The sequence below is a fragment of the Saccopteryx leptura genome, chromosome 1, assembly GCF_036850995.1.
Source record: "Saccopteryx leptura isolate mSacLep1 chromosome 1, mSacLep1_pri_phased_curated, whole genome shotgun sequence".
NCBI lineage: Eukaryota > Metazoa > Chordata > Mammalia > Chiroptera > Emballonuridae > Saccopteryx > Saccopteryx leptura.
In genome coordinates, this window is record NC_089503.1 from 89,763,383 (window position 1) to 89,787,196 (window position 23,814).

Here is a 23,814-nt window from a genome sequence, read left to right on the forward strand (position 1 = left end):
GATCCATCTGGCAATACCCATCTGGAGCTGATTCTCTGCCCATCTGGGGCCATGCTCGCTACCAAGCTATCTGAGGTGGAGGCTCCAGGGAGCCATCCTCAGTGCTCTGGGCCATGTGTTCAAATCAACTGAGCCATGGCTGCCGGAGGAGAAGAGAGAGAGAGAAAGAGAGAGAAGAGGGAAATAGGGATAATTGGAAAAGCAGATGGTCACTTCTCCTGTGTGCCCTGACTGGGATTTGAAACCGGGACATCCACACTTGGGGCCAATGCTCTGCCACTGAGCCAACCAGACAGGACCCTTATTTTTTTCTAATATAAACATTGTGTTAATTTTCTAAGGCTGCCATAAAAAAGTACCATGAACTGGATAGTTCAAAGAACAATTTTTTTTTTGTTTCACAGTTAGTTCTGTTATTTAGAAGTCTGAGATCAAAGTGTTAGAAAAATTGGTTCTTTCTGAGAGCTGTAAGGTAGAATCTCTTCCAGGTTTCTCAGCTTTTTGGATGGTTGACTGGCAATCTTTGCCATTCTTATCTTGTACACTCATGACAACCTCCACTTTCATTTTCATATGGCATTGTTCCTGTGTACGAGTTTGTGCCCAAAATTCCACTTTTTATAAGGACACAGTTATGGGCCCACCCTAATCCAGTGTGATCTGATCTTAACTCATTACATATGCAGAGACTCTGTTTCTAAATAAGGTTACATTCTGAGTACTGCAGCTTAGAATATTAGCATATAAATTTGCGGGAAGCACAATTCAACCCTCTGCAAGCATTAATTCCCTTCCATGCACTGCTATATGTCATCTGAAAGATTTGGATATGTTAGATTGTCATTGTCATTCAGTTGGAAGTATTTTCCAATTTCTATTTTTATTTCTTTATTAACCCAATGATTTTAAAATGTTTGAAGTTTAATTTTGAAATTATTTTAGTTTTTTAGCTTTATTATTTTTTTGATTTCTAATACTTTTCTATTGATACCAGAGAGCATAACATAGTGATCTCTTTTTAATTGCTTTACTCAGGTCTAATTAGCATATAATACCATGCAGATATTGAACGTGTATAATTTGCTACATTTTAAATATATACACATCTGTAAATATTTACTAAAATCAAGATAATAAAGATGTCCATCAATCCCCAAAGATGTTCCTTTGTGATACCTTCTTCTCTTCCAATCATCAGGGAAACAATAATCTATTTTTTATAATGACAGATTAGTTTCCATTTCCTAGGATTTTATATAAACTTTATGGTGCCAGAATGCACTATTTTTTTTTTCTGGTCTGGCTTCCATCCCTCAACATAATTTATTTTGAGACTCAACTATATTATAGTATGAATAATAGTTAACTCTATTTTATTATTGACTAATTAATCCATTCACCAAGATATATATTTAGGTTGTTTCTAGTTTATTTATTTATTTTTTTTGGTTATTACAAATAAAGCTGCTATGAAAATATTTGTACAAATTTTTCTATGGGCATATATCTTTATTTTATCTTGTATAAATATCTTAAAGTAGAATCACTGGAACATATGGTACATCACTATAAGATGCTAGGTCCGTGATGGTGAATCTTTTTATAAAAACTGCCCACTTTTGCAGTGCTGGTCAACCTGGTCCCTCCTGCCCACTAGTGGGCATTGTAGCTTTCATGGTGGGCCAATTGTGGCGTTGTTTGGTTGCTCCACTCCTGCCCACCATGAAAACTGGAACACTCACTAGTGGGCGGGAAGGACCAGTTTGACCAGCACTGCAAAAGTGGGCGGTTTTTATAAAAAGGTTCACTATTACTGTGCTAGGTGTATGTTTAGGTTTACAAAAACTGCCAAACTGTTTTTCATAATGTTTGTACAACTGATATTTCAACCAGTGGTGTATGAGAATAACTGTATCTCCACATCTTGGCAACATTTGATATGATCATGCTTTTTAACTGTAGGCTATCACAATGATAGTTGTATAGTAGTACCTCATTTTTAGGCTTTAATTTGCATTTCCCTAATGACTAATCAGGGTGAGCAAGTTTTCTTTTGTTTATTTGCAATCTATATATAGTCCTTGGTCAAGTAACTTTCATATCTCTTTACCCAATTTTAATGGGTTGCCTGTTTTTTAATTACTAAGTTTTAAAAGACCTTTATGTTTTCTGGATACAAATATTTTAACAGATATGTATGCTATTTGCAAATAATTTCTCTTAATCTATGACTTGTTTATTCATTTATTTCATAGTGTCTTTGAAGAGCAGAAATTATCCAATTTTAATGAATCACAATTTTTCTTTATATTTTCTCCTATGGATCATGATTTTGTTGTTATAGCTAAGAAATCTTTGTTTTATCTTCGATCATAATGACATAGGAGCAAAGAAACCAATCGAACCATGGCTGTGGGAGGGGAAAAACAGAGAGAGAGAAGGGGATGGGCAGGGGTAGGAAAGCAGAGGTTGCTTCTCCTGTGTGCCCTGACCAGGAATCGAACCTCAGACATTCTCAGACCAGGCCAACACTCTACCACAGAGCCAACTGTCCAGGGTATTCATTTCTTTCACCACTTTCATTCAGTCCTTTTCAACTTTAGGATATGACCTTTATGTATCTGGATTTTTCCCCCCATTTCTCTTTAAGATTCACTCTTCAGAATTGTTGCCAAAAGCTACAGTGAATAAACATTTTATTTGCTAAAGCAATTTGTTTTTTGGGCCTAGATAATAATAGTTGAACACCATAATGTTAGGTAGAATTGTCTATTTAGATATATATAGTCATTGAAAGATATTTGTCATAGCAGGCCTATCCTTTCTACGTAAGGGCTTGTCTATGTAAGAGATTATAAGCAGTCCAATAATCTTAAGAACTAACTAATAATAATAAAATATAGTTACAAGGTTTGTAGAGAGGGGTAGAAGAGAGGGGAGAGATGGCTGAAGTTAGTCATACGATGGTCTTGGCAGTGATTGGTAGGAAATTGTCAACCACAAACTTGCTAGAACATTTAATGGTCTTATTTTAAAATTTATAGATCTGCATGGAGTTAATGTTAGATCAGTTTGCCTGTAATATTATCTTGGGCCATATGGGTTTAATTTACCTGGAATTAAATGCGTTTTCACTAAGCCTGCAATGTCCATCTTGATGCGGCCTGGCACATTTTATGTGTGTTAAGAGCCAGGGTACACTTTGTAAGCTCACTACTCCATTCCCTCAAGCCCAGATGCCAGCAGAGCCTTTTTCGTTTTATCCACATGTAAAAATTACCCACTGTATTTCATGTGTTACATAATGGAATTTAATTCTAAAGCTAAGAAATAAATGAAGTATAACCAAATTCAAAATCTCAAAATGTCTTTGTGATTAATAATATTAATTTTATGAAAGCAATTCAGAACTATATTCCCAGTACCAGACATCTATTGAATGGATGACTAAATGCAATTTTAAAAAGGCTGTGTCACAAGAGATAGGAATTGGTAATGTGCATAATCTTTTATTCTTGTAGACATAATTAAGTAAAACATAATACAGACACCTGAAATCCATAGCGTAAGAATCTATATAAAACTAAGATACCTTAAAGATACCTACTCATGTGGGAGGTTTGACTCATTGGCTATGACTTATCTCTTAATTACAGATCTATTAGAGTAGTGGAGACAGCAAAGTATAGGGAATTATATATGCACTGGTCAGTAGCCTGGTAGTTCTATTATTAGTTGTGAGACCTTGGGGAAGTAATAACTTCTTTAGTCTTAGGTTCTTCATCTAAAAAATGGGAAAATTATTATGAGTGGAAGATAATCAAACAGATACTGCATATGCTAAGCATATTGTAGCTGCTCCCGAAATATTACTTAGCTTCCCCTTCCCTCTTCATCATTGCGATCAATATACATTAAGGTCAGAGTACACTTGCTGATAAGAATTATTTATTTGTTACTCTGTTTAAGTGCAGATCTATGTACAGAAAGCTAAACTTCTGAAACATAAAAGCGAGAAAGAGGTAGAAAGAAAGCAGAGAGGAAAATATACAGTGCTGCATAGACAGGTAAAGTTTCTCTCCTAATTTTAGCCACATTAGCCCCAGATTTTAAACTGAGTGGAAATAAAAACCATTGAAGAGATAAACTATGTTAGTTAGTCTTTTTTGTGTCTGTGGTATGCATTCTTTGGTTTATTCAACCATCATTTGGCAATAATTTACCAAGTGCCAGACACTGTGCAAAATGCCAATAATTTTTCACAAAAAGTAATTGAAAAGAAATCACTTTCACTTTTATAAATCTTATAGTCTAGCAAGAGAGATGCACAGAATTCATAACTCATCTTGTTATAAAGAAGAAAAGCTGTGACCAGGGAGACATATAATAGCGACTCCTAAGTTGAAAGAGGACATCTGGGAAATCTTCTTTGTGGAAGAGATATCTAAGCAGGGTCCTAGCATTAGTGGAGTTTTCAGTGTCACAGCATAGACTGGGAAGCAGTGTGGGGATAGCATTCTAGGAGTATTAATCATCTCTGCAGAGATTCTGAGAAAGGAGAAAGCACGGTTTTCATAAGAACTAAAACAGAGGTGGCATGAACTGAATTCTGTTCACAAAAGAGAGGGTGGACCAGGAGGCCTAAAGTGAGGCTGAGGGAAGTCCAGGACTAAATACGGTAATATAGGCTCTTACCTGTATATTAAGTAGTTTGGATTTTATGAGCAATACAAAGCCAATGAAAGGTTTGAATCAGGACAGTGCAACTTGTGGTAGACTGCAAGTGGCAAAAAGTCTTTGTAATTTCGAGGCTTAACAAAAGGCTAAGTTCTCCCCCCTCCACTTCCATAATGGCTATGAAACTGATTATTTGGACTCAACCCCATAGCCCCACTTCACTTGCTTGCTTAAGTTGCTGGAAGCAATTTACATGTCCTTCCTCTCACCCTTTGTTTGTTCAGAAGTTGGTTGATTTTACTTATGCATGGTGGGGGGATTCCTGTGTATGCCTTAAGAGAGTTCCTGTTTTTGCCTCAGATATGTAACTTTGTATCAAGGACTTCCTTATTTGCGTATGGCTATATAATAAAGCAAACTAGGGGCTATGGGGCTCTCAGATATTGCCATCAGCATTGAAGAGGCCTCTCGATTCCATCCTCTTTTCTCGATGAGTCTATTTATCTTAATTCCGCACCATTCTCCCTCAAGACCCAGAATTTCTAGCCATGCTGGTCCACAGCAGCAACTGATCTGTTTGAAGGGAGTAAAATTCTTTCACCCTGAAGCTGCTTTTTGGGAATATCATTTAAGCTGCTTATTAAAAGAACCACGTTTCAGAAAGAATGTTTGATTCTCCCCTCGCCCACACACACACACTCTGCTCAACTCCCCTTTTCTGCCCAAGAGATTCAGAGAGAAAAACCATTTTCAGGAGGGAGAACTTAGGATGCTGTCTTAGCCTAACTATGTATGGTAATAAGAGAGCTTCAGGCAGATACTTCTTGGCTGGATATTCCATGTCCCATTGTTTCTGAGTCACCCAGCAGGGATTTCCCCGCCCTGTATGTTCCATTCTTCCTCAACTACCTATAAACCGCCCATTCTCATTTCTGAAATGTAATACTTGATTCTTTCCCTTTTCTTCATTGTCCAAAAATGTCTTAAATACCCAATGCTGCCTCATTATCTTTGGAATTTTCATGGAATTATCATGCCTATGTGAATTCTCCATGCAGAAGCATTAAACTTTGACTTATGATTTACTCCTGTTAATCTATCACTGTTAATTTGATTATTAGTCCAACCTAGAAGAAATTAGAAGGTGGAAGAAAAAGGATTAATATTTTTTAGCTCATACATGTTATAAAACAGTCTTTTTCACTTCATTGAGATGAGATGTTTAAAGAGGAAAGGGTGTTTATGCAGAAAAAGCTAGAAGACTGGTAGGTTCCTGAAGGGCAGGTATGCTGATGATTTGCATTAGGGTGGTGGCAGTAGAGTTACCTCCTTAGACCTAGATGAATTAGAGAAGTAGTTTAAAATTAGCATCAGCAGAATTTTGCCCAGTAGGCTAATCCTGCTTCAAAAACCCTCCCAACCACCTGTACCCCCTTCCTTACCTGGAAAAGTTCTGTGCACTCTTTAAATTTAAAGTCAATTGCTACCTGCATTTGAAGACTTTCACAGGCAGAGGTAGTGGATTATTATTATTGCATCTGGAAAATGCATCCTTTAAGGCAGTGAATTTCCAGCCTAGATACACACTAACGTCACCTGGGGAACTTTTAAATGCTAATAAAACCTGCCTTCCACTCTAGACCAAATCTTTAGGAGTTGGAACAGAGCAAATAATTGCTTAAAAGCTCTCCAGGTGGTTCTAACCTCTATTCAGGAATGGGAACTAGCACTTAAAGGCATTTACCATACTGACATTTTTCCTTGTGCCTTGCATTAGGGCGTAAACTCACTGTGGACCGGTACTGTTAACTCATCTTTACATCCTGAGGGTTTAGTACAGCAATGATACACCTTAATTTAGTGCTATGTATTTAAATAAATTAAAATATGCAAATAGAATTACTTTTGCCAACTAAGGCTTCACTGCTTATGAAAATGACTGGGAATAATTCAGAGGAGAGCCATGAGAAGTCTGCACTAGCCTGACCAGGCAGTGGCGCATTAGATAGAGTGTTGGACTGCGATGTGGAAGACCCAGGTTCGAGACCCCAAGGTCGCCAGCTTGAGTGCAGGCTCATCTGGTTTGAGCAAAGCTCACCAGCTTGGACCCAAGATCGCTGACTCGAGCAAGGGGTTACTTGATCTGCTGAAGGCCCACGGTCAAGGTACATATGAGAAAGCAATCAATGAACAACTAAGGTGTTGCAACGTGCAACGAAAAACTAATGATTGATGCTTCTCATCTTTCGTTCCTGTCTGTCTGTCCCTGTCTATCTATCCCTCTCTCAGACTCTCTCTCTGTCTCTGTAAAAAAAAAAAAAAAGAAGTCTGCACTAGAAATGTGTTACTAAGGTGGAAGCAGAATTTAAAATCATGATGTCTAACCAATGCGCTATACCTGAAACTAATGAAATGTTGCATGTCAACTGTAAATTTAAAAATTTAAAGAATCATATTGGAAATAAACTTATAAAAAGTGTAAAAATGTTGCCAAAATGTGAATATTGTGGTCCATAGCAATATGTTCTTTTATTATTTTTTTAATTTTTTCATTGATTTGAGAGAGGGGGGAAAGGAAAGAGAAAGGGGGAAGGGAGAGAGAAAAAAAGAGAGAAGCATCAACTCTTTGTTCCACTTAATTGTTCCTATGCACTTATTGATGGCCTCTCACTTGTGCCCTGACCAGAGATTAAACCTGTGACCTCGGGGCACCACAATGGTGCTTGACACACTGAGCCACCAGCTAAGGCAGCAATATGTTCTGGTTTGGATCGTGTCCCAGGGTTATTTTCTGACCTATAGAGAAAGACAAACTTTTTATTATTATTATTATTATTATTATTATTATTATTATATGTTTCAATAAATGTACTTTGCTCTAAAGTACTTTGACCCTCATGTCCAATTAAATCCAGGTATAGAGGCAATCTCTAGTCTTACAGATGTAGGAAAGGTATAGGCTAATATTTTTACCTATTCCCACTTCACCTAATTTTGGGGGAGAAAGCAGAGCCTGAAAAGCCATATGACTGGTTTGAGGATGATATTGCAGCTTGTCTATTCCCACAGTTCATGGGAATGGATTTTACTGGCTTAAATAACACATAATCAATTATTTTAAGAAGCTATTTATAATCCCAGTGGCGAAAGTCAGGCAGGATCATACTGTATTTAGGCAGGTGGTAGAGGAACTGCAGAGCTGGAAAGTATTGAGCCATTCCCACGTATTAGATTCTTGCAACTCTGGGCAAGCAAATGGGCAGGGGAAACCCTCTTCTCATGGCAGGAGAATGAACAGCGAAATGGCCCCTCACAGTGGCAGGAAAGAAATCTGCCCTGAGGGAAAGCACTTATAGCCTTAGATAGGCTATGCACATGTGACTCTGCCACGTGCTCATGCACTGATCATGCAAAGTGCAAGTGAGCAAGCCTAATACCCAATAACATTCAATACCATTATAAAGTCACTGCCCGACTTAACAGGAAGCAAAATCAGTTTACAAGATTTTGCCTGGACAAGGCCTGGAAGGACCTTTCTATCCTGACTCTAAAACTCTGTCCCTAGGAAGTGTCTGAACACTGGGTACTGAATTGAATTCATGCTCTTGTTTATACCCCTCATGTTAACATAATGTGTCCTTTTAGAAAATGATAGTTCTATTGAGGAGGAAAATAGGACCCAAGCACAGATCTTAGCTATGCTGGTCTCTCTGTCCAGGAGGGCAGAATTTAGGTAAAGACTCCTCAAGTGAGGGCTAACTGTTGACAAAGACATAGCTGGACTGCTCCCAGTGAAAAATGAAGACTGAGGCCTAAGAGTTGGGGAGAACTTTGAGGTACAGTTGAAGTGGAGTTGGAGTGAGGTAGGGGCAAATTATAGAGTTGAGGTCAAACCCAAGGCAAAGAATCTGAGACAAAACCTTGAGGGGTTGGTTGAACTCAGATCCTCATAGAGGGCCATCCTCTAATATGTACCGGCTCCTCTAGTAGGTACTTGCTCCTGTAACTGCAAGTCAGACCAAAAGTGTTTTCCTTGATTTGTTTTAATTTGATAGATCTTCTAGATTTCATATCTGATCTTTCTTGCTTAGATCCAAATTCCTGCTCTACTTCTGTAGGCATTGATCTCATTCTTGATTGTTATATGTTTTTTTTTTTTTCACCATATAACAAATTACCATGACCTTAGAGGCTTAAAACCACACACATATATTATCTCACGATTTTTGTTGGTTAGGAGTCTGGGCATGGTTTAGCTAGCCCCTGTGCTTGGAATGTCACAAACTGAACAGCAATTAAGCTGCTTACTAGACTTGCATTCTCATCTGAAGACTTCCTAGGGGAAGAACACATTTCAGCTCAATTCAGGCTGTTGGCAGAGTTTTGTTCCTTGTGGTTGTAGGACTGAGATCCTCAGTTTCTACAGGCAACCTGACATTCCTTTGCCACATGGTCCTTCAGGTAAAGAGTTCACATGGGTTTTTGATATTTCTAGTCAGTAGGAAAATCTCTGCAGCGTCTAATCTTTCTGATCTCTTTTAAGGGCCCATCTGATTAAGTCAGGCCTTTCCAGGATAGTTTCCTCAACTTAGAGTCAACTGCCTAGAAATTTTGATTACATCTGAAAAATCCCTTCACAGAAGTACATAGGTGTTGCTCTCCCACACAGGGGAGAAGTGTCTACATGAGGGGCCAACAATCTTGGCGCATCCTCAGATTTTTTCTATCACAGATCTATTCTACATTCCTACCTGTAATTTAACTTTAACTCATTATCTTACTTACCTGAAATATATTTATCTTGCTATAGACTATACATCTCTTTAAGTGCATCAATCTTATTTTTGGAACATGACGAATTTTAAATAAAAATATATTGTAGTAATGCATTTTTTTAGTAAAAATATACTCAACTTCAACTATTGAAAGACTCATATCTACGCAGCTTTAGAAAAGTCAAAAGTAAAAATATGCAAACTTTGGTGTCAAGAAACTTAAAATCTCATTGGAGGATAAGAAAAACATTCACAGTTATATGAACATATGGCAGTAAAAAATAGAGTGATATGTAAAATATCAGGAGTTCATTTCTTATTGAAGAAAAGTCTTCATGTAAGAAGTGGCATTAAATTATACTTCAAGTGAAGAGATGAAGATAGATGCAGAAAATATAGAAAAGAAATAACTGCTACAGAACAAGGTTCAAGCATAAGTAAACGCATATCAGACAGAATGTCTAGAGAATGTAAGGCAAAGTTCTGATTTTGACATGAGTCTTTGTGGGCCTGAGTAAATGCAAGTTAATTCAGTTGAGGATCTGTCTGAATGTAGTCTAAGAATTTGATTATAGTGATTATAATAATTATTTTTTTGAATAAGAATTTGAGTCATTAAAAATTTCCAGAAAGAGACAGCACAATTGTAGGTGGTAGAAAGTATGGATTAGAAATGGGAGGGTTTAGAGGTATGATGGTTAAGTAGTAGGTTAATGAGTAACTAGCTGTTCTCATTCCTATAGTTGCATAATACATTACCCCAAAGCTTAGTGACTCCACAACAACTATTTTCTTATCTCTCATAGTTGATGTGAAGCAGGAGTTGGAGAAAGGTGTGGCTGTATGTTTCTGGCTTCCGAGTCTCTCATTAGATTGTATTCAGATAAAGTGGCAGGAGTTGAATAGCAGAGAGTTGGGACTAGCTTTCTATCTCAGTTTTTCTCACTCTCTCCCCCCACCCTGCCTTCTTCCTGCAGGCTTATCTGACTGACTCAGCTTTATTTGAGCTTCCTCACAGATTGGCAGCTTGAGGACACTTGACTGCTTACATAGTAACTCAGGATTACAACAAGAGGACTTTAGTGAGTGATATGGAATTTCTGTTAACTTTACTAACCTAGGTTATAGTGTCATTTATGGCCACTTATGCTGTATTCTATTGATTACATATGGGTTCCAAATCTTTTCAGATGCAAAAGGAAGAAATTATGCTTCATCTCTAAGGGTAAAACAAGATCATTAAAGAACATGAGGATGGCCCTGGCCGGTTGGCTCAGCGGTAGAGCATCGACCTGGCGTGCGGGGGACCCGGGTTCGATTCCCCGCCAGGGCACATAGGAGAAGCGCCCATTTGCTTCTCCACCCCCCCCCTCCTTCCTCTCTGTCTCTCTCTTCCCCTCCCACAGCCGAGGCTCCATTGGAGCAAAGATGGCCCAGGCGCTGGGGATGGCTCCTTGGCCTCTGCCCCAGGTGCTAGAGTGGCTCTGGTCGCGGCAGAGCGACCCCCCAGAGGGGCGGAGCATCGCCCCCTGGTGGGCAGAGTGTCACCCCTGGTGGGCGTGCCGGGTGGATCCCGGTGGGGCACATGCGGGAGTCTGTCTGACGGTCTCTCCCGGTTTCCAGCTTCAGAAAAATACAAAAAAACAACAACAACAACAAAAAAACATGAGGATGGAAGATGACATCATAAACTTTTTTATATACCGTACTACAACATGCTACAAGAGGGAAAATTCAATTTGGCAGTAAAATGTGAAATGCATGTTAAAAAATTAATGCCTATTTAACTAAAACAGAAAATTTATGATAAAGGCCACTTTGTAAAGATCTTGATATTCTTATGATCATCGTGTGTATGGTAGTTTTTTTTTTAATGTATGACTCCTCCAGTTTAATGATGCATATTTAGATTTGTATGTCCTGGACCTAAAATAAAGGTAACAAAATAAAATGATTAAATAATAAATTCTATTTAAACCTGTCACTTTGGAATATTCAGATGAAAATATCTAGAAAGAAGTTTACAAAAGTGTAAAATTCAAGTGAGACACTAGAATTAGAGACAGCTTTGGGAAGTACAGATTCACAGTGTCATTGATCTGCCAGGAAAAAGCCCACTCTCACATCTGGGCTTTCCAAGAATGTTTGAGTCAAGTTATCTGCATGAATCCGATACAATTTATAGTCATTATCTGTCTGTTTGAGGACGTTGCCCAATCCATTCAGTTTACTTTCCCTCTTTCCAATCAGTGTCATGATGATTCTACAAAAGGCTATTTTGGTATCAAGTGAGAGGCCAAACTCAGGCTCCAGGGCAGCTCCTCCACTGATTCAACCACCCTTTGAGGCCAGGGAGGTGGCTATCGTATTGCTGTGGCTTATACAAGGTAGGTTTTGGTAAAGTGCAAGCCTTCACTGGAAAACTAGTCCACTGTTAAATATTCGCTATATGACCTTGGCTTAGTTATTTAATTTTTATAAGCCCACGTTCTCAGCTGAAAAATTGGAAAATAATATCTGAATAAATTATGTAAGATTGTGAATATAAAATGTGAGACTGTAGTTGGTACCTAAAAGTTAATAAATAAAACTGCAGTTTTCTGGCTCTGTTTGATTAGTATGATGACTAGAGGGAATAAAAGGCACAGGACAATTAGGGCTACTAAATTATACTTAAAACCTAAAACTGGTTTATAGTCAACTCATGAGTTTTGCACGTTCACCTATAACAATACGAAGACACTTCCCAGCTTTTACATGTTAAAATATTAGACTTTATACCTGTGTGTAGCTTCCACCAATCTGAAATACTGAATGACTTTTACAAAATTAGGTGAGAATTTTGTTTCACTGGAGTTAGTGCAAATTGGGTGAAACATCTAAAACAATTTGTGGTTATTTATTTTTTAGTCTTTAAAATTAATGTCGATGTGTTTTTGTGGGCACCCCTTGAGTTTTAGCTCATTATTTTTTTACAATCCATAATTCCTCATGATAAGTACTATGTGCACAGAATATTAATGTGATCATGCTGTCTTATAATATGATGCTGAAAGGGACTTAAGAAGCTATTTGTATCAATAATAAGCTGTTACTGTGTCTTCTTGCTACAGTGTAAGTCTCTTGATTAACATGTATTGCTTTCACTGGTATATATCAGTTTCCTAGACATTTTTATAAAACATCAGTTTTTAGAAAGTACATATTCATAGAAATAGTGTTTTCTGTCACAAAGCAGCCTTGGAACAATATTCTAATGCTTTAGTATTCAGTTTACTCATTGAAAAAAAATGTTCTTGAAGTATTTCATCTTTAAAAAGCTATGGTTTCTATTGTTCTAATATCCCCATTTACAAAGAAAGGAAGACTATAAGCAATAACATGTGTTTTTTTTTTCCTAAATAGACTCATAAAGTAAATTGAAGGATGACCCTGCCTTCTCACAATACTTTAAATAGGATTTCCTTGGAGCATATCACCTCTTGCCTGCTGTCCAGCCACTGCCTTATTCTCCTTCTTTTTTGTCCTGTTTTTCCAGGATCTTTGAAACTGGATTAACTGAAATTTTTACTGAGGGTTCAGTCAAGATTGTTTCCAGCCTGATGTAGAGAAAGTGTGCACCCATTCTACTCCTGTCTTATGAGGTTTGGAATGAAAGATTTAGCATAAAAAAAGGAATTAAGAATTACAAACTTAAAAAAAATAAAAAAAATGAATATTATATTTTATCAAATACGTTTTCTGCATTTATTGATAAAATAACATCATTTTTGTTCTTTGTTTTGTGTTACATTGTGTAAATTGTGTTACATTTGTGTTACATGTGTATTACATTGATTGATTGACATACCGTATTTTTCGCTCCATAAGACGCACTCCCCCCCTCCCTGAAAGTGGAGGGGAAAATGCCTGTGCGTCTTATAGAGCGAATATTCCTTTTTTTAGCTTCTGTGGGCGCTGCGCTGGTAAACATATGTAGAATGAGTGCCAGCAGGAGTGTAATCATATCCGCCATGGTGGCGTGTGGAACCCTGGCATCTGCTGAGTGATCTCCTAAGGTCTTACTAGCCAGTCCCAACCTGTCAACGTTTCCATTGACAAACCGTTTAAAGACTTTATGTGAAAAGAGTGGAAAAAATGGATGGCTGCTGGTAATCATGATCTGACACCAACTGGATGAATAAAGAGACCCACTATCACTCAAGTTTGTGAATGGGCAGTCAGTGAAGAATGAAACCGTGATACAGTCATTCAAAAATGTAGCATTAGCAATGCCTTAGATGGCACTGAAGATAGTATCATACATGAAAATAGTGAAGAAAATGATAACAGTGATTGTGAGCAACTGAGCTTCTTAAATTCTGACACTAGTGATGATGAGTTCCTGGGGTTCCTGGACAACTAGAAGAGTATTTGAACATTAAAGCCTCTTCTCATTTGTTAATAACAGTGCTAATGGTTGTTGTTGTTGAAATATTATTGTGGTATATTTTATTAAATATTTTAACACATCGTTTGGTTCAGAATATTTTTTTCTTATTTTCTTCGTAGGTGTGTCTTATGGAGTGAAAAATATGGTATATTAAACCATCCTTGTGCTCCTGAAATGAATCCCACTTGATCATGATGTATTATTTTTTAATGTATTGTTGTATTTGATTTGCTAGTATTTTGTTTAAGGTTTTTGTATCTGTATTCATTGAAGATACTGGTCTGTAGTTTTCTTTTTTTGTGTAGTTCTTGCCAGGTTTTGGTAGCAGTGTTATGCTGGCCTAATAAAATGTGTTAGGTAGTATTGTTTCTTCAAAGGTTTTGGAAGACTTTGAGAAGGATAAGTATCAAATCTTCTTTGAATGTTTTGTGGAATTCACTAGTGTAGCCATCTGGTCCTGGACTTTCATTCATGAAGAGTTTTTTGATAGATTTTCTATTTCCTTCCTACTTAGGGTTTTATTTAAGTTTTCCACTTCTTCATAACTGATTTTAGGAAGATTGTGTAGTTCTAGGAACTTATTATTTCTTCTAAATTTTTAATTTAGTGGCATATAATTTTTCATAGTATTCTAGTATGATCCTTTGTATATCTATGATGTTTGTGATAATTCATCCTTTTTCATTATAAATTTTGCTTATATAACTCATTTCTCTTTATTCTTTGGTGAGTCTAGCCAGAAGGTTGACAATTTTATTGATCTTTTCAAAGAACAAGCTCTTTGTTGTGTTAATTTTTTCTATAGATTTTTTGTTCCCTTTTTCATTTATTTCTGTTCTCATTTTTAGTATTTCCTTTCTTCTACTTATTTTGAGTTGCTTATGTTCTTCTTTTTCTAGTGCTTTAAGGTGTGACTTTAGGTTGTTTACTTGGGATCTCTCTTGTTTCTTTAAATAAGATTCTAATGATATAAACTTCCCCCTTTTTACTGCTTTTGCTGCAACCCAGAAGTTTTGATATGTTGTCTTGTCATTCTCATTTGCCTGTATACATCTTTTGATCTCTGCTTTTATTTTTTCTTTGATCCAGTCATTTTTTAGAAGTATGTTGTTAAGTTGCATATTTTAATTCTTTACTTCTGGGATTCTTTACTTCCCTTTTACACTTGAATTCAAATATCAAAGCTTTATGGTCAGAGAATATGCTTGGTATAGTTTAAATTTTCTTGAAGTTGTTGAGTTTAGTTTTGTAGCCCAACATATGGTCTATTCTTGAGAATTTTCCATGCATGCTGAAAAAAAATGTATAATCTGATGTTCTGGCATGAAATGTTCTATAAATGTTTATATGGCCATTTGGTTTATTGTGTCACTTAAGGCATTTTGTTTTATTGATTTTCTGTTTGGATGACCTATATAAAGCTGTCAGTAATGTGTTGAGTTCTCCAAGTATCTATTTTTAGATTGGTTAGTAGATGTTTTATATATTTTGGTGTTCCCTGATTCGGTGCATATATATATTAAGAAGGGCTATCTCTTCTTGATATAGTGTCCCCTTTATGATTATGAAATGTCCATCTTTGTTATGTTAACTTGGTTGTCTTGAAGTCAGTATTGTCAGATATTAGTATGGCTACACCTGGGTATTATTTGCTTGTAGAATTACTTTCCAACCTTTTATTTTGAGTCTACTTTTGTCCTTACAGCTAAGATGTGTTTGTTTGTTTGTTTGTTTGTTTATTTTAACAAGAAAGAGATAGACAAGAAGGGAGAGAGATGAGAGGCTTCAATTCTTTATTGCAGCACCCTAATTGTTCATTGATTGCTTCTCATATGTGCCTTGACGTAGGGCCTCAAGGCAAGACCTTGACCCCTGGCTCAAGCCAGCAACCCAAGGCTTTAAACTGGTGATCTTTGGTTTCAAGCCAGCAATCATGAAATCATGAAGATAATCACACACTCAAGTTGGCAATTCTGTGCTCAAGCTGGTGACCCTCCGCTCAAGCTGGTGAGTTCGAGGTTTTGAACCTGGGTCCTCAGTGCTCCAGGCTGATGCTCTATCTACTATGCTATCACCTGATCAGGCAGGTGTATCTCTTGAGGTGAGCGTATGGTTGGGTTTTGCTTTTTGATCCAATCTGCTACTGTGTGCTTCCTTACTAATGTGTTCAGTTTATTTACATTTAAGGTAATTATTGATTTTGGAGGATTTCTTATAGCTGTTTTGTTTTGTTTTCTGATAGCTATGTGTATCCTTTGGTTCTTCTCTTTTGTGTTTCCATCAGTTGTTTTTGTTTGGTGGTATTCCATACTTTTCCCCTTGTTTCTTTCTATTTTAATCTATGTTTTTCTATACTGTTTTTTTTTTGTTGTTGTTGGTGGTGGTGGTTACCATTAGGTTATTTAGAGAAAAGTTTTCATATGTACAAGAGTCCTTTGTCTTATGCATTCGTTCTGCACTCTATTCTCCTTGCTACTGCTCATCTGTATCCTCTCTCCTTTTATGTTATTATTGTCACAAATTATCCTTTTTTTATTGTAATCTTGTTGAAGCTTTTACTTCTAGTTTTGGTCTGTTCTTTGTATCTGGTAGAATAGCCCCCTTGAGTATTTCCTACAGTGGGGGTTTTCTGGTGATAAATTCCCTCAGCTTTTGTAAGTCTGTAAAGTTTTTATTTCTACATTCTTTTTGAAGGATAACTTCAATGGATATAGTATTCTTAGCTTGTAATTTCTTTCTTTCAATACTTTGAATTTTTGGGTTCACTCTTCTGGCTTGTAGAGTTACTGCTGAGAAGTCTGATGATAACTTAATGGGCCTTACTTTATACATTATGTTCTTCTTTTCTCTAGCTGCCTCGAGGATTCTTTCTTTGTCATTGATTATTGACAATTTTATTTCAGTGTACCTTGGAGGTCTGTTTGAGTTGAGGTAACTCAGCATTCCTGTTTGCTTCTTTGATACAGGGATCTAATTTTTTCATAGGCTTGAGAAGTTTTCATCAATTATTTCTTTGAATAGGCTTTCCATTCCCTTCTCCCTCTCTTTTTCTTCCGATATGCTCATTATTCTTATATTGCTCTTTCTGATGGAGTCAAACAATTCTTGAAGAGCTCTGTCATATTTTGAAGTGAGAGAGAGACAGAAAGACAGATAGAGAGAGGTAAACAGGAAGGGAGAGAGATGAAAACATAAACTCACAGTTGCAGTACGCAACTTATTCATTGATTGATTCTCATTCATTCCCTGACCAGGGACTCTGCCTGATCTAGTTACCCCTTACTCAAGCTAGCAATATTGGGCCTAAGACAGTAACCTTGGGGTCATGAGCATGATCCCATGATTAAACCGGCAACCCTTCACTCAAGCTGGTGAGCCTGTGATCAAGCTGGTAACCTTGGGGTCTTGGTCGTGGATCCTCAGAATCCTAGGTCAGTTTTTCATATACTGTTCCAAATATATATATATATATATATATATATATATATATTTTTTTTTTTACAGAGACAGAGTGAGAGTCAGAGAGAGGGATAGATAGGGACAGACAGGAACACAGAGAGATGAGCAGCATCAATCATCAGTTTTTTTTCTCTGTGGCACTCAGTTGTTCATTGATTGCTTTCTCATATGTGTCTTGACTGTTGGGCAACAGCAGACCGAGTAATCCCTTGCTCAAGCCAGCATCCTTGGGTCTTAGCTGGTGAGCTTTGCTCAAACCAGATGAACCCATGCTCAAGTTGGTGACCTTGGGTCCTCCACATCCCAGTCCAACGCTCTATTCACCACCTGGTCAGGAAGGCCTATAATTTTTTAAAATTAATGAATCTTTCACTGCTTTTCTCTGTAGCATCTCTAGTTGCCTGTCTTTGATATCACAGATTCTATCCTCTCTCTGGCCTGTTTTATTAGTTAAATTTGCTACCTCATTTTTCAGTTTATTTATTGAATTCTTTATCTCTGTTTGGTTCTGTTTTAAAGTTTTAATCTCCTTATTTAAGTACTCATGTTGTTCATCAATTTGTTTTTGAGCTTATTAAAATGCCTATGAGTGGTTTTTATTTATTTAATTTTTTATCTCTTGAGTATTTTCAGAACTTTAATTGTGAATTCTCTCTTTATCAGTTAATTCCAAGGTTTTCATGTGATTGGGATTGCATTCTGGAGATTTCTTTTCTTTCCAAAGTTAGAATCAGTCAGACAGACTCCTCCCATGTACCCAACCAAAATTCACCCAGCATACCCACCAGGGATCAATGCTCTGCCCATCTGGGGCATTGCTCTGTTGCAGCCAGAGCCATTCTAGTGCCTGAGGCGGAAGCCATGGAGTCATCCTTAGTGCCCGGGCCAACTTTGCTTCCATGGAGCCTTGGCTGTGAGAAGGGAAGAGAGCAATATTGAGAAAGGAAAGGGGGAAGGGTGGAGAAGCAGATGGGTGCTTCTCCTGTGTGCCCTGACTGGGAATCAAACCCAGGACTTCCACACACTGGGCCGATGCTCTACCACTGAGCCAACTAGCCAGAGCCACATTCTGGAGATTTTTCATTTTGTTTTTGAACTAATTGTCTTTCTTGTGTAGCCATGGTATTCATTTTTTTTTCTTTGGTGGCATTTCAGAGTGTTATAGTTAATAAATCTCACAAAAAAAAACAAATAAAAAATAAAAAATACAATGAAATATACAAAAAATAAAATATAATTAAAAGTATAAAAGAAAACCCATAAAAATCAAAGATCAATAACCAAAAAATAATCAAAACAAAACAAAAATTCACAAAAATGAGAATAAAATTATAAAAATAAATGAAAATAAAATTCAAAAGAAGAAAAAGATTTCAGTTTTGAGAGGTTTTTATGTTTTCCTGCAGTAGGTGCTACTTTATTACAAGTTTTAGCTCTTTGAAATTCCTAAGCTGACCTCCACTGAGATGTTACTATTGCAATGACGGTGGCAGGTTAAAGTCATGATGATGAGTGGGGCATGTTGTGAGGGCTTTATGGCTTTAGCAATGATGATTTCTTTGATGTCATTTTTACTTCTCTTTCATTCCTGATTTTATTTACTTGGGTCCACTCTCTTTTCTTCTTGATGCGTCTGGTTAAAAGTTTGTTAGTCTTGTTTACCTTTTTAAAGAACCAGCTCTTGGTTTCATTAACCTTTTGTATATCATTTATTTCTATTCTGATTTTTATTATTTCCTTCCTTCTAATTTATCTGGGCTTTGTTTATTGTTTTGTTTTGTTTTTTAGTTCAATTAGATGCAGGGTTTGATTGTTTATTTGAGATTTTTCTTAGTTTTTGAAGTATGCATGTAATGTTATGAACTTTCCTCTCAGGACTGCTTTCTCTGTGTCCCATAGATTTGGGGTTGTTTTATGTTCATTGTCATTTGTCAGATACAAGGTTAGGGAACTTTTTCTTCATCAGGTTAGGAAAGTTTTATTCTATTATTTCTTCAAACAAGCTCTCTATCCCTTGTTTGTTCTCTCCTCCTTCAGGAACCTCTATGATGTGGGTGTTGTTTCATTTTATGTTGTTGCAGAGATCTCTTAGAGTCTCTTCAGCCTTCTTGAGGCTCTTTTGTTTTTGCTGCTCTGCTTCTGTGCTATGCTTATCTTGTCCTCTAAATCTTTGATTTGATCTTCGACTTCATGCAACCTACTATTGATTACTTCTAGTACAGTCTTTATTTCAGATATTGTATTTGCCATTTCAGATATTGTATTTGCCATTTCTGACTGGTTCCTTTTTATGGTTTCAAGGTCCTTTTTTCATGCATACTATCTTTTTGTTTAAATTATCACTGAGATCATCCATTCTTACTTTAAGATCCTTGAGCATTCTAATCACCATTATATTAAACTCTACATCTGGTAGTTTGTTTGTTTATATTTCATTTAATTTTTTCCTGGGGATTTCTTTTGTTGATTAATTTGGGTCATATTTCTTTGTCTGATCATTTTGTCTGTGTAGTAGGTAGTTGTGCTCTGACTTTGAAATTTGTTGTCATGTCATTATGAGGAAGGTGGGCTCAGTAGTACTAAACTCCAGGCCACCTGAATGCCTTGCTCTAGAAATATTTTTTGAGGTTTATATTTAGCCTCCCATTGTATGTGAGTCTTGAATGCTGTTGGCCCAGTTTTGGGCAGAGTTAACCCTTTAAGCTGCCTTGTTCTAATGTTCAACCTGCTCATGTGTTTTAAATGCTATGCAGTGTCTTTCCTGTGGGGCGTAATTATTCTCAGCAGGGTCTAGCACCTGCTGGATTCCTCCTGTTGTCTGCAACCCATTATTGGTTGTGTTGATACTGGCTCCTCTTAGGCAGGGTTTGGGTATGAGTTGATGTCAGATGTTTGTGATCCACTGTAGGCTATATGTCTGAAACTACCACTCTGTTTACTCTATGTGTCTGCATTTTCTGTATTTGGGTGTGTGTGTGTGAGGGATTAATATGGGTATAAGGATCAGCTTCTTTCTGCTTGGAGCTGACAGAAGCTCCATGAAATGGCCCAGATTCCTTAAGACTTGCCTCCACTTTTCAGCTGCTCCACTTCCTCTTGTAGCTGCCTATTCTTCCTGCAGAGTTTCTATAGAAAGACTATAAGGTGGGTTCAGACTGGTTTCGCCCCACTAACTACTTCACAGGTTGCAAAGTTGGTGGGTTAGGGAAACTGAGGTTGGGAGGACAATATTAGTGGAACCCCCTACTTTGGGGGTCTCTTGGTCAAGAGCTCAGTACAGGGAAAGTAACCCCTACTACAGAGCCTAATACCTCAGCTACTGCTGGATACTCCAATTTTATTTCTTCCCAGAGAGATGAGTAGGAGGTTCAGGTTGGGTAGAGCCAACTGTCTCCTCTGCAGAATATATTTTAGCTGAGGAGCCTCTGGTCTTAGGGAGGAAGATTGTGAGAATCTTCCACTGGAGTCACTTGGGACCCTTATGCCAGAAGGTGACTAAGCCATTTGATTGGTTCCAACAACAAGCTCCAAGGAACTCACACTTTGAATATCTGAGCTCTAATCCTCTGTCCCTTTCCCCTGTGGAACTTAGCCCAGTGGGCTAAATCCAGGACATTGGCTGGCTGATTGTGAGGCTATTCCTAATCCAATGCATGCAAGTTGCTGTGCAGGTACTGACCATAGAAAGCAGAATTTGCCTTACCTGGGTTTGGTGCCTGATGAGCTCTCCCTTTAAATAAGCTTCTAGTCATATTAGTTGAGTTTTTCTCTGATATCTGTATCTGGCCACCAGATGTGTTGATTCTGGGCTTCTTAGGAGGGAACGTGGTGCAAACCAATGTAAGATGCTGCCTGTGACTGGCCCTGAGCAACCTCTTTAGAGCTATAAGTAATGCAAATTTGTGGCTGGTTCTGCTGGGTTTAGTTGCACCTGAAAGAGCCAAGCTTCACACTTATGTTGGCTTTTATCAGCATTGGGCCTAAGGAGAAGTCAACAAAAGACCCAAGGTTTCCTGAGATCCACCTTCTGTTGCCTCTGTCTTCTCGTTTCTTGTTAGGCTTGGCTCCTGATACAATTTTTGGTAGAGTATAGAGTCTGGGGCTAATCAGGTGTCACTCTTTTCTAAATTTTTTCACAGACCTCAGTATGGTATGGTCACTAGGAGTCTGGTGGATGTGGCTTCTGAAGCCCAGAGACTTGGTCTGCCCAACAGTCTGGACAGTTTCTACTGAACCTCCCATGAGGCAAATTCACCAGTCATATTCTTGAGAAAGTAGGGAAAAAAGCTCTGGACTCAACACCAGACAACTGAGTCACTGCCACTCCCTATCTTTTTGGCCCCTTGCTTCCTGGCCAAGGCTGCATACTTCTCAGCAGGGCCTAATCTCCATAGGATGGACCAAGAGAGATTCTTGAGGGTGGGACAGTTGCTTTCCCCCATGCTGATGCCACACACACAGGGGGCTGTTCTATCCAAGAAAGATGGTGACTCTTGTTTTGGAGAATGATTCAGCACAGGGGTTTCAGTGGCTGTCCCTACCATGTCTTTCCCTGGGCCATCAATTTCACACTCTCCTCATGTGACTCTAGTCTTCTCATCTTCCACTGGAGCCCCAGGTAAGTGACTATGGAAGATATTTTCTGTGTTGGCTCTTTAAGAGGGTGCCTGTGTCTCTGAGATTGCTCATGTCTTTCTCACAGACAGAAACTTCTTCTCTTTTTACCACCACCTCCTATGTGGGCACTTATTCTTGGCTCTGGTGCTTTAGGCTGGGGCACCTGGCCTGGGGTTTAGGATCTACACTTCTCAGGGAAAATCTCCCCACAAATGAGATGTTTCTCTGGACCCTTATCAACCACTCACTCCTTATCCCTTCCTACCAGTCTTGATGTGACTTCTGTGAATCCTTGGTTATAGTCTCCTCTTCATTTAATATTGAGTTGGTTCTTCAGAATGATTATTCTCAAATTTATTTATAACTCCAGTTTGTTTCTGGGAGGAGGTGAGTGGAACATACATCTCCCTACTCTACTGTCATTTTGGATTCTGAGCTTGTCAACTATAATTTTAAAACATATTTTAAAATGAAGAAATAGGAAAAAAAGAAAACAGAAGACACCAGATGAAAACTTTCCACAGTAAACCCAAGTGCATCAGCTTCTTTCTATCTATTTACTTGTGATAATATTTCCTCATTTGTCTTTCTTCTGTGTGGTTATCATAGTCCCATGATTTTCTTGCATTCTATCATTTTGAAAAGTCAAGTCTCAAGAATTATAAAAACAAAATATAGCAAGAATAAAGATTTAAGAATATTTCATAAAATCTGGATTTAAACCCAGGTTCCACCATTGGGCAAGTGACCTGACCTTGACAATTTATTTGTGTCGAGAAATCTTGACAGCCCACCTGTGTCTGTTTCCTCATTTTCAATATTGGATAATTATAGTATACTTCATAAGGATGTTAAAGTATTAAATGAAATTATATTTATGGCTTAAAATTATATCTATGCATGTGGTTAACACTCATTAAGTTAATTATTATAGTTATTTCTTTATTACCCCTCACATATTAAAACCTTCAGTGAACATTATTTACTGTGTTGTTGCCATCTTTTAGACTGACCCAGATGCCCTCATATAGTCAGAGTAACTTGGATATAAAAGTTTATTCATGTTCTTCTTCAATAACTTATTATTGTCCTCAGGATATAGTCCCTGAATGGTTTCATGCCTCGCTGTCTCTGTCTCTTCCCATGCCACTATACACTCCTGGTTCCTATGCTTCAGTGATACTGGAAGTTACTGGGGTTGCTTCTTTTAATATTTCTACAGCATTTTAACAGTGGATTAAGCACTCACTCAGCACATGCAATGTATTATTTGTACCTTTATGAGTATTAATATTAGCAGGCTTTGTTATCTCTTTTGTTTCCCTCTGTTGCAAGTTATTCTCTCTTCTCAGAATACCCTTTGTGACAGTTAGGCTGATTTTAACTCTGATAGGCTTCCTCACAGAAAAAGGGTTTTTATAGTTTCTTTAAAAAATGCAAAAGAGAAGAAATATGATCTATTAAGAAATAACAGATCTTCTGTAGAGTTCTGGCTTTACTTTTTCTTTTTTATTCTTTTTCAAGTTTATTGAGAAATAATTTACAAACAACTAAATTTATATTGTATAATGTGAAGATTTGATATATGTACATATTGTGAAATGATTCCCATGATAAGGTTAGTTACACAACCATCAACTCACAAAATAACTTTTGTTGCCTCTATGCCCTGAACAACCCTGTCCCCTTCGTTTACTTGATTTACTGAATTACTATTTATCCCTCAGGACTTGGTTCAGATGTGAGCTCCTACCTGGAGAGAGACCTTACTTCTCTCTCTAGCAATGGCTAAAAGATGGTCCTTTAAGTAAACCTATATCACCTAGTGTTAAACTCTATCAAAGTATAAATCAA